General features: G+C 28.0%; 1 protein-coding gene and 1 long non-coding RNA gene across 5 annotated transcripts in view; one reads left to right on the forward strand and one right to left on the reverse strand.

Moving 5' to 3' along the window:
• Positions 1-14,608, reverse strand: part of LOC139096228 (small conductance calcium-activated potassium channel protein-like) — a 111,310-nt gene that overhangs the window by 34,001 nt on the left and 62,701 nt on the right. The gene's annotated exons all lie outside the window — the stretch shown is intronic.
• Positions 12,257-13,835, forward strand: LOC139096230 (uncharacterized). Its single transcript, XR_011544936.1, has 4 exons — positions 12,257-12,403; positions 12,644-12,782; positions 12,856-12,943; positions 13,249-13,835. It is a non-coding gene; the product is annotated as an uncharacterized lncRNA (long non-coding RNA).

The raw sequence follows: 14,608 nt of genomic DNA on the forward strand, positions 1-14,608 counted from the left end.
TGTCTAGCCCTTGCAAAAGTTTTTCTTTTTCATGAAAATTTAATAACCATTGTCCTGATTAAGAATGTCTCGAAAACAAATGTCGAAGACATTTCTTTGACAGAAACCTAAATTCTTTAACTTGTATTGCTGTTCAGTTCACGGAATAAAAATCAAATTCATCATATATTTATCGATAGTCCAAAATGATTTAATAAAGAAAAACTCGTAATTTTGAAAATTTCATGTAGAAAATAAAATAATTTAACTGTTTTTATCTATTAAATGATTCTGACTCTGCTCATGGGGTATGTTTTTTATCATCGATAAAAAGAAGATTAAAGACTCCTCATAAATATCATTCCTTTTATATGTTATGAATTTAAAACTTTATTTCTTTAAGAGAAAAGGGAGCGAAGTATGAAAATAAATTAAATTTTCCGAAAGAGAAAAATTGGAGCATCGCAAGCCTTTTTCTTAATCGCCGTAGGGAGTTTTATGATACTAAACATATATCTATAATCATCTCCTACAGTTTTTCATTCAGAGGTCGTTTTATGCCAGCAGTTAACGCCACTGGTAAACACATCTGAAAAGGGATTCTTACTTATAAAGTTTTTGGGATTTCATATAAAAATATCCTATTTTTTAGATACTTAGGATCGAATTTCATAATATTACTTCAGCGTTATACCTAGATTTCATTATGATATTGTGAAAAACCTTCCAATGCCAAAAAAATGTTTTTAAGTCGGCTGTAGGCGCTTTTAAAGCTGACTAAGCTCGGCTTCGACCTCTGTTTTCAGAGTTTGGATTGAAAACTTTCCGTAAGAAAAAAACATTTTCGCTTGTTATTGTCTCATGTCAATAGGTTGTAATGGATGAAATCTGAGATAAAATGCATATATGTGTTTGGAGATCATTAACACTAAAATACACACCAAAATTGTGTCGACCTTATTGCCTTTTCAGTAATTCCTTGTGTATATATTTTCATTTTTATATTCCTATCGTCCTTCTTAATTCCTACAATATACTCTCCATACACATCTCAAGCTATTTATTTTAGATTGAAATAAATGGCAGTAATGAAAAAGAGGACGAATGAGCTATAGATATTTTCTTGACATTTTCTCCACTATATCTCTTCTTTATATTTTGAAAATCCTAGGAATGGATATATTTATACCTATAATTTCTGACGCACCCTTAATAGCGTTACATAATAATTAGGGCACGTCTAAAACTGCAGGAAATTCTTTAAGTAGTTAAAGAACGCAAAAGTGTTTTACAGAATTTTGATATATTTTCATTTAGAATATAAAAAGAGTTATCATCCCTTGATGATGAGACACTGACTCACAGTTTATACTCTACAGAATGAATAGTTTGAATTGTGTCCTAAATAAATGTTTGATTTTTTTCTTCGTTTCTTTTGTTTTCATTTCTTTACTTTATTTCCCCTCAAATTCTCTGAATGCGGATCACCATCAAATAATGTCTGTGTCCTTATTTCCGGCTTTTTCTGTAAATTTTCACAACAAAACAAAATGAAGACGATAGACAAAAAAGTATGAAAAAACTATCAAAAATTCTTTTTTTTTCTCTTTTTAAAAATACATTTATAGTATTGATTTGTTTACGACAATCGTCGCTTCTTTTTAATGACTAGTTTGTATGTTTTTGTCCATTTATGAATGAAAAGGAAGAAAACAAACACTAATGAGCATAAATGGTTTTACTTTTTAAACATCCAAAATCCTCTCACACTTCCTAAATACTGACTTCAATTCCTCAAATGGAATAAATTGTATGGCTCAAATACCACCGATAACTATTCGCTCAAATACGAATAAGTTAACGCTTAATTGACGTGTTTTCAAATAAACAGCGGTCAATTAATTAACTCAAAGTCAAATGCTCTAACCTCACCAAAGAAAAAATAGAAAACTAGTTAATTTAACTATTTTCTTACCAAAAAACAGGACGGCTAAAATATTTTATGAAATAGCATACAAAAAAAAATTACTCGATAATATCGAGCGACTACAACGCATTATTGTTTCACAAGATCCCTTTATCCCTTTATCACTTTCCAATAAGTTTATAAGCGTTAAAAATTTATCATATTACGGTCTTTTAAAATTTAAATTTTTTAACGGTTGTTACAAATTTATTGACTCATCCTGCCAGCCAAATAAAATGCATATTTAAGCGCCCTTTTTTAAAAAATGCACTAAATAATAGAACAAAAACTAATATTGATCAAAACTAAATTGAAAGGGATAATTTGATTGTTGTGAAAGGGTGAATTTGATGGAGTTTGTCATTTTTTACAGCGAAATGTTGGCAGCTATCTCTCACTTAAGTGTCATTATTTCACCTTGCAAATCAAATTGATATGATAAGTGCTCTGAATATGATTATAAATTATTTAAATAAAAAAAAACCTATTTAAAATTTTTGTGGAAATTATTCCGTTGCCACTTATGAAGGATAAGATTTTATAAAAATTCTAATAGATTTAGCTAAGTAGTGCAGAGAAAATGGATAGCGTCTTGGTTTTAACATTCATATTTTCATTTACCCTGGGTATATGTAGAAATATATAAAAAGAATTTTTCGTTGAAACCCCTTTTAGCTCTTTTGCCTCATGTGAGCTATAAAATTAAGCAACTTTTCCATATTTCATTGCAGTTTAAGCTTCTCCTTTTCACATCTCTTTTAAGACTTGATTCAATGATGTAAAAATACATTTCAAGCGGAGCGATAAAAAACATTGAACTATGAACTATCTATATCCATGTCATAGATCTCTTCTGCTTCCATAATTCGTTCTTCTTTGTTTCATTCATGCAAAAAGAAAAAATATGCGATGAGTTGTGGATGGGAAAAATTTATATATGGTAATATATTAAGATGTCCCCCTAAGGAAAAATATTTTATTTTATGTATGATACATATTCACAAATTATCCATTTACATAAAAAAATAAAATAGACCGCCTACAAATCAATTATTGATCTAATGGAAAGGAATTTTCTTGTAAATATTTATGAGAAATAAATTTTCAATTGTGGCATGATTTCTTCTAGTTTGCTGTAAATATCAAAGATTTATAGGGTTTAAGGCTTCTTGTTAAAATTCAATTAATGTCTATGACAAATATATTGCAAAGCAAAAACAATAAAATTTAAGTTTTTTCTGCTGATTCCTTGAAACTTTAATGAGCTTTCATTTCAACGACATTTGGACATATTTGAATAATAAGCAAGCATATGCTCACAATTTTTTCTTTCATGTCAATAATTCTAACGTTGACTTATAAAATATTCATGTCACAATTTAAGTAATAACTTTACTCAAATCGATTTTTGTCCGTCGAATGCTAATGGGCTTTTTTGTAAATGTTATAGGTATGTTTGAACGAAGTTTTTATAGCATTATAAATGTGATTTAGATTATATACACATATAAACATCATGCACGTTTGGCCTATTTAGGAAACTTTGCTGATGAATTCATTTTAGAATGTCTCGTTGTTTAAGTGTTAATCAAGTGTTAATAAGTTAACAAAAAAATATTTCAATAAAATTTAATAAGAATTTTAAACAAGGCAATCTATAAAAACTCATTAAACGTGAGAGGATTTTCAATCAATGTTATTTTATTTTATTTTTTATATCTATTATGTTGCATTAGTAATTAAATCATTAAAACATTCGAAATATATATAAATATATAGTGATCGAAGGGCATACTGTTATAAGCTGGAGATACTGCTAATAATTTGTTGTAATAATTCACACCCCTTAGCCTTTAGATTCCAGATAATAATGGGATCCGACCCGCATGAAAGTTCTACCGATTGCAAGGACATAAGATCTGATGTATCCTGCAACTTACTCAGTTACAATTCGTGTGCGAAAAGTCTCACAAAGCAAATCATCCAGATACTTATTTATCTTTATATACCTTGCAATAAAGACACAGTATGTACCAAAGACCTCAAACAGCTGCACTTGATCTCAAACAGCTGAGATTGAGTTTCATCACAAAAAAACAGTTAATCTCTTCCGCCCCTAAATATTGTATAGCTTTTTATATAACTTGCATAAAACACCACAAGAAAAATATGAAAAAACAAAATCTTGATAAATTCATAAAAAAAATTATCACAAAACTAAACGATAGAAAATAAGGAAAGAATTAGCCTTGAGATATCTATTCTTTTCTAGAATTAACCTTTTTTCATGACCCTTTCAACAACAAAATGAAATATTTGTATTATATAATCCATCTTAGGTTAGACGAATGAAGAATTTGAAGAGATTTTTCACATTCTGTTAACAGATTTACTTTCGTCACAAAGTTGTTTTTCTTTCCTACTCATCTTTCTTGAGCCCCTCATTTTGCTTGCTTTTATATGTTATCTCCCAAAAAAAAGCTTGAAATACAATATAGAGGCATTGGGTGCTTACATGGAACGCGTTAAGGAACAAGAGAATAAAAAGTCATGTGGAAAAAACTGAGCAGTGCAAGAGAAAAAAAAAACCATCAAATTTATCTTTGTCGCTTGACATTAATTTAACGCTCCTTTAACGACATATTCCATTCTCTTGTTATTAGAGTTCTTCTTTACGGTCAACGTATAATTTTCAGTTCAGGATTATTTTTTTGTTCTTATATTAAAGTTGTGATAAAGAATGAATGTGAGTCTTTTAATATCCATTACACTTCAGTTCAGTGAATGTACGCAACATAATTTTGGAGGAGATTGTATTACGAGGGAAGCATAGTAAAATAGAAATGAACAAAAATAACCAAAGTTTTATAAATTTTACTAATAAAATTGCAAAAGTCTTTGTATTTAATCGAATTACTGAAGTGTATTCATACGAATGAAGAGCAGTTTTAAAGGCTCCGCTAAGCCTCTTTTATGTGACATCCATATGGCTGCCATTTGGCATCACTGCCATCTTTTAAGATCTATTGTAGATAAATTTTAATCAAGCTATTCAATATTTCTGTACAAGAAATATATATAACGATACCACTGTAAATATTCACTTGAATTCTAAATGATTATATAAACATATTTCGATAAAATCATGAATTTTTTATAATTGGAGCAGACTGAACTTTTGCATGAAAAGGGTTTTTGAAGTATGTCCGAACAATAAGTACTATTCGAATCTCAAAAGAACGTTAAAACAGAAACCTTTAAAAACGAGAGCAAAAAAAAAATGCGAATATGAGAAATGAAGTACAATATGCTTCAATAAACTGATAACTATAAAATAACATATATTACCAATGTCACATAATGTGAATTTTTTATCGGAAATTGAGATAATGTTAGATCAGAAAAATGTTTTGAATTTTGAAGCAATAAATGCAAAATTTATTACATTGTAGTTTCAGGTCAATGAACTTTATGATTTATTGACTAAAATTTAGTTTTCGCTTATAAAGGGGAGAAATAAACAAAATAAATTCTAAGAATTCTATTGTTCATTTTTGAAAAAAGTTCGTTATTCTGTAACATAACAAGCGAATGGCTTCTTTAGAATTCTTATTATTTGTAGGAAATATGAGTCCTTATATACAATATAAGACAAGACAAATTACGGAGCTAGTAAAAAAAGAAAATTTAATAAAATTTACTTAAACTAATCAGATTTTTACTTGGTAAAAAAAGACGGAGAAAAAGAATGTCCGTTCATAGTGATAGGAAATTTCTGTTAATGCGTTGATCAAAGTTAATCATTTATTCTGAAGAGGAGCGATAGCTACAATTTACTACTATATACATAATTATGATTAACAATACAGAAAATGATGATTACTTCCTGTTAAAGTTTATGTAACAAAATTAGTTTGTAGATGCATTACGTAAGTTCATTAAAGATTCATTTTTAATCTAAAGGAGAAAATTTAATCATTGAAGGAGACGTAAGAATTTTATGTTAAGCAATAAAAACTCTTGATGATAGAAGTTGTTAAAAGGAAACTTGTAAATAAAAGTATGGCAGTAACTATTCTTTCATATTTTTAGTGCAAATAAAAGACCCAAAATTAAAGCTGGGTCGTGAAATTGTCAATCATTCGATGAATTTACTTTTTCTTATCCTATAAATAAAAATCCACTCTATTTCATTGTCAGAACAAAGGAAAATAATTGTGAGATTAAAGGGAATGAAACATTATTCATAAATATTTTATTTATTTCTTCTTGTAAAGAAGTCAATAAACTTTTTGTTTGTCACGTCTTATAAAAAATCAAGGGCATTTTTTTGATTTATCTAGAGCAAGCTTCCTTTTTAGAAACATTTCAGCATGATATATAAACATCAAAAAGGAAAAATTATGAAATAAAATGTTGAATAATTGATTTGCTTATTGCAGTGGTGTGCAACCTGCGGAATTCCAAATTTCTTTGGAAATGGCACGAATTGTATGGGGTGTGTGGTTTCGGTCGTGGCTTACAATCAAGATGTGTAAATAAAAGATTGCCCACCTTGCTGTCTTATTTTTAAAGAATTTTGTTCAAATTATATGGGAATTGAAGTTCTGATTCGTAAATTTAAAAGATCACGTATAACTTTATTGCCATTTTCAATATCAGAATCACAACTAAACTTTGTTTAAAAAGTTGCTCAACTGCAGCATGATTGATTGATTGAGTGCAGAATTTTTTTATAAATTATTTTTTTTAAGTTTCTACTTTATTATCGAATGTGTTCATGTCCGCATATAAGAACTACTATAGATATGTACAGCAAACATGTACATATGCAGTTGAAATAAAATAATAATAAGAAGAAAAAAATACAGACATAGAAGACATGCACAATAAATGCATTAAAATCATTCATCATCGTTCACACGACTTTATTCTGAAGGGACGAGACTTTAAATTTTCAATATAAAGAATTATTTCTGTTAACTCAATATAGCAACGATAAGATAGATTATTAAGTATATCATAGCGAGAAAAAGTGTATTTACTAAATTATCTATCCGTCTCTTGCACATATAGACATCAATTATTAAGCAAAAATTTAAAAACAAACTAAATTTTCTGCTTGCCAAGTATTGTCTTAGACAAACCGTATTTCAATTTTGAACATTTTTCAAAAATTTTGAAATTATACAGCCAAGAATTGAAATATTATTTTACTGCAATAATTATAAAAAGTTCATATATGGCCATCCAACCGATACGAGAAATCTCATTTCTTTTACAACATTACAAGATAAAACATAAAATAACATCCGAACAGCAGCAGCGAAGCCACTTCTTTATGATTCTCATTGACTTCTTGTGGGAATTTTTTTTACTTAATGCTTTGACTTTTTTTCATCACATTATATTCAGTCATAAAATATTGCAATGGCATAGAAGAAAAAAGAGAAATTAATGCTTTTGCTCACCGGGGAGGATGTGCTGGAAATATGTTCATAAAGAGATAAGGAAATCACTGAATGGATGAAAATAGGGTATTCAAATGGACAGTTAATAGCAATACTGGTCATAATATTCATACAGTTGATTTGAATTGAAAATTTTAATTCATTTTGATTATTTTAAAATGTTTTCTCTGTAATGGTGCTTGATTTTTAATCGATAAACAAATTTGTCATTATAGCAAACTTCTATCATACTTTTACTTACCAGAATAATGTAAGTTTCATCTGAAGCAAAATTGGTACTGTAATGGATAATTTGTCGAAAATCGAGAAACTAACATATTTATGAAATATCAATAAAAATGTTTGGAACGAAAAGGATGATATTTCGTGTAAATTTTTAAATTGTAATAAACTCATCAAACCAAAAGAATATAAGAACAAAAATTTCATTTTTTTAGAAGACTATGAACAGGCAATGAGAACAGTTCCACCATGAGCTAGTTTTCAATACTCATGATTTTATTTGCGCTCTATATTTATCGAAATTTATTGTTGACGCCAAAATTCTTGCCAACAATTTTAACTTCATAGCAATATTGGAGGAAGGAGAATTTCTAGACAAAGAAGCCAAATAACTGCACTGTGTGATGTTAAAATCAAATCACTTTTTGGAGTCATGAGTTGGTTAGAGTTTTCTCTCATCTTTCTTTAAAAATATTTTACATTTTCAGACTTATGTATTTCTAATGTGTTTTTAGTTACTTAAAAATTATGACAGATATAGGACACATAGAAAATATTTTAACATAAAGATGCAAAGAGACTTTAATTATGAATTTAATTCTTAACCGTATAGTCAGATTGACATGTTAATTAACTGCGATTTGGTTAATATTAAATATTTGTCAAAATTATTGATAGACCGAGTGATTTAAAAGAAGAACACTTTAACTTTAAATTTAGTGTATATATAGATTCAAAATATTTTTTGAGGGGTGTTTTCATTTGTGTCACTCGGGATTGAAGATCACCTCACTACTGTCTTTAATGTTACGTTTTCTAGAATCAGACATAGAAATTGCACTTCAGAACAACTTATTTAAAAAAAGTAATTTCCACAATTATTTTTTTTTATTTTAACAAACTTTACTCAGCTCAAGTCAAAAGATCACTTGATACTAAATCAAGAGCTAATGCATCAAATTCAGCTTAAACTTGATTTTCAACTGTTACTATTCGTTATTAGTTTTGTCTAACACATAAAATAGAGGACAACAGACGAGTCGTCGCCTTGTTCTTCAACACAGTTTGTTATTAAACAAACGAGTCTTTAGCTTATGTCGGAGATTAGGAATATTTATGCATATTAAGCTATTAAATGTAATTGTCTGGGTATGGAAAAATTTCAAAAATTGTTGGGTGAAGATTTTAATGTAGGCATTTTTTTTTCCTCTCAAATTAAAAAAATTGACCCATTTTTTAAAAATTTAAACTTTTTATATTTTATTATTGAATTAGTAGAGAAAACATAAAGTGTCTACACCTTTTCAAATTCACGATCCCAGCGACATTCTACTTATTTCTTAATCCTATTCGACAGAACTTTAAAAGGCCATTTACGATTATCTTGTTCCCTTTCTTTGCATTTGCATATTAAAATTTAATCACGTTCAGCCTTTTGATTTATTTCTATTGCATTTTTTCATTTTTCTCTCATTTATATTTCTTCACTTTTGCATTTATTTGTTCATTTTACATTTAAAATTTTTAATCACGTGCTGCATGCATATGTAAATAATGCCAATTTTAGTTCACATTATCGAATTTAACGAAAAAAAGTATTGTTTTTCACACAATAGTAATGAATTACTGTGTGTCATTAGAGATAAAGAAAATTAAACCATTGTTGTTAAAACACTATTTTTAATTAACAATTTATAACTTGCACAATTGTAAAATGTTAAGAAAGAAATTTTAATTCAACTAAAAATTTTAGACTCTTGTATTAAAAGATCTAAAAATCACTATCACAAAAGATTTAAAATCCAATTTTTGTCGTATATTTTTAAATTTTTGCTCCCTAAAATTACCCTCTTCAGCATCAATTTGTTTTTAAATTTTTTTAATATCCTCTTCACTTAACTGACTTCGTAAGTAATCCATTTTCTATCCACTCATAAACTCGTAAAATTAGACGAATGAATTTTATGCTGAAATCGACATCAAACGAATTTTATTTACATTTCATTAGACAAATTTATGAATGTTGAACCTTTGCCTCTTTGATTTTTATTTGTCAATAAATTTTATACTAATTATGACTATAAGAAAAAGTGATTCCGATTTTCAATTGATTAAAAAGTTACTTGCAGCATCAAAATGATCTTGGAAACTGTTGTGATGGTAAGAAGTTAAAGGTGCAAATCTGAGCTTCATATATAAAGAAAGATCCATCACGGAGCTTTAAAGTCTCCAAAAGATGTTTATGGATACTAATAAATGTTAAAAATATTGGCAAAAAGATTGTATCGAGAGAAAAATAATAAAAATAATAATAAATGAACGAGTTCGTTCAACAAAGAGAAGACACTGCGACCTTTAATAGAGGCGAATAACATTTTAACCAATTCACGTGATCATGACATTGTCCGTTTAATATATTCTTAGCGTAGTGGCTAATTTCTTCTTCCCAAATTTGAAAAACCAGTATTCAGTTTCAATTTTAGATGATTTCATTTCAAGTTCGTATTTTCTGTTTATTAATAAGAAATCATTTTTCTTCACACTAATCAGCTTACACTAATTATTTTGCAATATTAAATTTTTCTATTATTGGAATTAATAGTTTGAACAAATTTAACACTGGAGCATAATTATCCTAATTCTTACAATAGAAAATAATAAAAAGAAATATGACTAATACACTCACAATTTTCAAACTCATAATTTCTGCTGAAATTTTATTTTTTCAACACTTTCAAAAATAAACAAAGTAAATAAATCTTTCACTTTATTTTGTTCTTTTTGTTCCTCTCATCTACTCTTTTTTCTTTTATGACTAAATCAACTCGTTGTTCGAGCACACAAAAAAAGCCGAGTTCATTAAGAAAAAAATACAATTAAACTATGTCTTTGAGATCGTCTCGAGTGAACACTTGAAATGAAACTAATGAGTAATGAGTGGTAAGGTAAATAAAAAAAAGAATCGAACTTTTTTTTCTATTTTTCCTTTTTTTCAATTTCTTACGCGCTCACGGTTTGTCGCTCACTCACTATATGAAATAAATTCTTTTCATAATTCAATTATATTAGAACTTCTGTGTTATTTTTTACTCAGGGACTTGACATGTTACTTTTTTAACTTATTTATTTGCAATTAAAATTCTTTATAAAAATTAATTTCGCGTAATAAATTCTTTTACGATTGAATGTTCAAGATCTTCTCGTTCAACGGCCATCCCCGACTGAGAAATATTGTGTATGTTGACCAATACCAAAAAAAATATTTAACATCACCGACATTCTATTTGTGTGTTGATTGTTTAGATACTCGATTCTTCCAGTAATTAGTAAATATTTTTAGCGGGGTTTTCCCATCAGTAAATATATAGTGAATAATAAAACATAGTTTTCTTGCTAGTCATGATCAATCATGTTAGTCATCCATCTGCATATATGTGTACAGAGTTCGAAATCGATTCAGATTTATATATAAAATTAAAAATCTATATGAAATCCGAGTTGATTTCGAGATCTGTGTGTATATGCACGTGTCGCATTATTTATGAATCTTAAAACTCTTTTTTTTGCAGCTTATAACGGTCATCTACTGCATTTTTGCCGGGACATATTTTTCTCCTTTTTTAAAAATTTTCGATAAATTATTTATTAAAATTACCTATATTGGGAACCGAAAAATTTCACTTTATATCTATTTCAAACCCTACAATAACTTTTGAAATTCTATGTATACAATTAAAGCTTTAAAATAATCTCATTTGAACCTGTGCTAAATATTTGACCTTGTTTTGCTTATAAAACTTCCAATCAAAGGAGAATAAAAATTGCCAGACTTGATTTTCACCTAATTTAATGACTAATACTTCAATTCTACCTAAAAAGTGTGTTCATTTAATTTTCATAGAGCATCTTTCAGAGGTCGAAGTCAAATTTAGTTAGCTCCTTGGTTTTATGAAAAGGTTAAAGAAACATTTAAACAGTCAAAAAAATTTTAAATGGTACATGTGAATATATATTTTTCAAAAACCTGTTTTTGGTCGCGTATATAACTCACGCGATTATATGTGTGAAAGTAGCATATGGAGCTCATCAATAACATTTAGTAGAGTATTTCGGCATCTGTACTGTAACAATATATATTCTTTCTTAACACAATTGTGTTATTGAAACAAGATTGAAAAGAGTGTGCAAAACTACGGGAAGCACATGAAAAATATAAAACTCAGCAGCGTTTGTTGTGTAGTCGATTGGAATCAATTGAGTGACAATTGATATGTGACAATTGTGACAAATATCGCCCTGTAAATATATTGCTTAGCAAATGATGATAGGATAATTTGGGTGGTCTTATTGTGAAGCAAATTGTAATTTTATGAAAGTTATATAAACCTACTTTAAAACTTTAATTGGAGCATAAATAAACTAAATTAGACTTAAATTTACGCTCATATTGTTGACATTAAATTCAAAAATAATTACCATTTTCATATTTTCGTTATAAAAATGGCATTTAAGTTATATTTATAACAAATTCAGAAATAACAATTAAAAATATATAATTTAAAATAATGCAAAATATATTTTTATGCTCTAGAATCAACTTTGTGCTATTAAGTATCAATCATCCAAAAAAAACTCATTATTAATTTTATAAATAGCATCAAAATTACGGCAACATAGCTTTAATAATCAGGTATAAGTGCCACTCATCATAACGTATGAACATTTAAAGTTGTCAAGATTTTGGATAGATTATGACATCAAGGACGTAAGAAAAAAATCCCATTATTTTACCATTTTTTACATGAACGCGGAACATTTTTCTGTGATATGTTGTTTTCGTAAAACAAAAAAAAAATAAAAAATTTCCCATCAACTTTAAGCCATTTTCTTCTCACTCTCACTTCTTGTTTCGATTTTCGCTATTTTTAAACCTCATGAAAAAAAAGAATGTAAAGAAAATATTTTATATGGTTGTTGATGCTAAAATAAAAATTTACTCATACAGTTTTGCGAATGAAGTGCCATTATATATGTATCTACACACTCTTCGGGTTAATAGCAAACTCTAATTTTCTATCTGTGTACGCTGGACGATTAAATGTGTTCGACTTTAAGTACCGCAGTCAATGTATATAAAATAAAAAGTAATGATACACAAATTACTATTTTATGGATATTTCGTCTTGCTCATAATTTTTTCGTACTTTTTTTTTAAAGAACTTTTTTTCTTAACCATTTCTACACTTCCTCATTGACGTACTCTTAATATGAGAAGGAAAATAAATTTTCATCTACACTGAAAAAAGTGAGTAATATGACGGCTAAATGATACAATAAAATATACATTCATACGAAATTAAATTTCATGTTGCTCTGGTTAGTTATTTCCATCATCATTATCATTGCTAAGGTATATTTGAATAGCTTAATTATAATTTATCAAAAGAGATGAATTGTACATTGATCATTACTATTTTTACTATCCTCATGTATGTTTTGTTGTGGTAAACGTTTTATGTCTTGGATAGTAGGGGTTCTGATACATATCGAGATCAAATAAATATGATTCTCATAGCTTATTGAGACTATTAGTGATTGTGAAAATTTCAGTATTTTTTAAGTGGGATCAATGCGAATTTGAAACAGGACGAACTAGAATTTGTCAAGGTCTGGCACGAAACCACGAAGTCAGCAAGACATCAATAAGGTGATGTAGATGAAAAAGTACGACTGGATAAGATATCCACTTCAAACGAAGAATGCAAGAAAAAATGTCATGAAAGAATGACAGATCCAACAACAGAGTTAGATGGAAAACAGTTTTCTAAGTTCCATGTAGAAACTTGGTTCCAGTAAGAAATTAAGTACATCAACTGTTGAGCCATTCTCAAATCATGAATCTCTATTCTAATTTAATTTAAAATGAAAAATTAAAATAAATAAAAGATAACTTCATAGCAAATAAAAACGTGAGCACATGTCGGTTGTGAAGGTTTTATTTACATATTATAAGCATACAGCATATCAAAAATTATGATGGCCAAATGCCACATTATTTAAGAGATTTTAGTAATTCTTAGGATAATTAAGAAGTTATTTGAATAAAATAGTGAAAATAAAAAGATTTTTAATCTTACATAAGGCGAATGAGAGCAGACCATCAACATGCAATGATTCAAAATTGTTCCCGCACGTCTCACTGCTGAAAATTGATGACATCTTATAACTCTTTCTTTTTTCTTCTTCACAATCACATTGGATATTATTTTAATATCTGTTCCACATACTTTTCACTAATTTATTTTTTGTTTCTTTTTCTTTAGCTTTTATGTCAAATTTTAAAATATTGAATTTTCATGTTCTTTTCTTATTGCATTTTTTTTTCTTCCACGTGTTTTTCGACTACAAAATAAGATTTATTTCGAGCGGCGCTGTGTATAAGGCAGAAGAAATTGGAGATGACAAGTCTTTTTTGCACGCTGTGTGTTTTTTATTCTGAAGGCAGGTTTATCTTGCTTGTTTCTATTCTTAGTTATATACAAATCAACAAAACAGAACAGATTTGTAAAAGAAAAGTTATATTTTCTTCATTATTTTTTCCTGCATTTCTATTTCCATTTCACTTGTGTATATACGTACAGAGACTATGTCTGTCCGTCGTCCTACTTGATGATAAAGAAGAGCATTTAAGAAATAAATAAATAAAAATGTAAATGAAAGGAGAATGAAAAGAATGTAGGAAGAAGATGAAGTCGAGTGAAAATTGCATGGTTTCTATTTTTTCTATCTTTTTACTTTCCTTGAATGGATTTTGTCAGGAAATTATTTACCGCAATTGAAGTTCAAAATGTTTAACAAAGATGTTTCGATTCGATGAAATATTACAACATTAACCGAATTTTATTAGGTTATTTAAATTTGGCTAATGAATGTTAAATGTATACAATTTATCATCAATAATTTGAGATCC

The sequence above is a fragment of the Chironomus tepperi genome, unplaced genomic scaffold (genome assembly GCF_022539635.2).
Source record: "Chironomus tepperi strain 1889 unplaced genomic scaffold, CSIRO-AGI_Ctep_v1 contig_376, whole genome shotgun sequence".
In the NCBI taxonomy this organism is placed as follows: Eukaryota; Metazoa; Arthropoda; class Insecta; order Diptera; family Chironomidae; genus Chironomus; species Chironomus tepperi.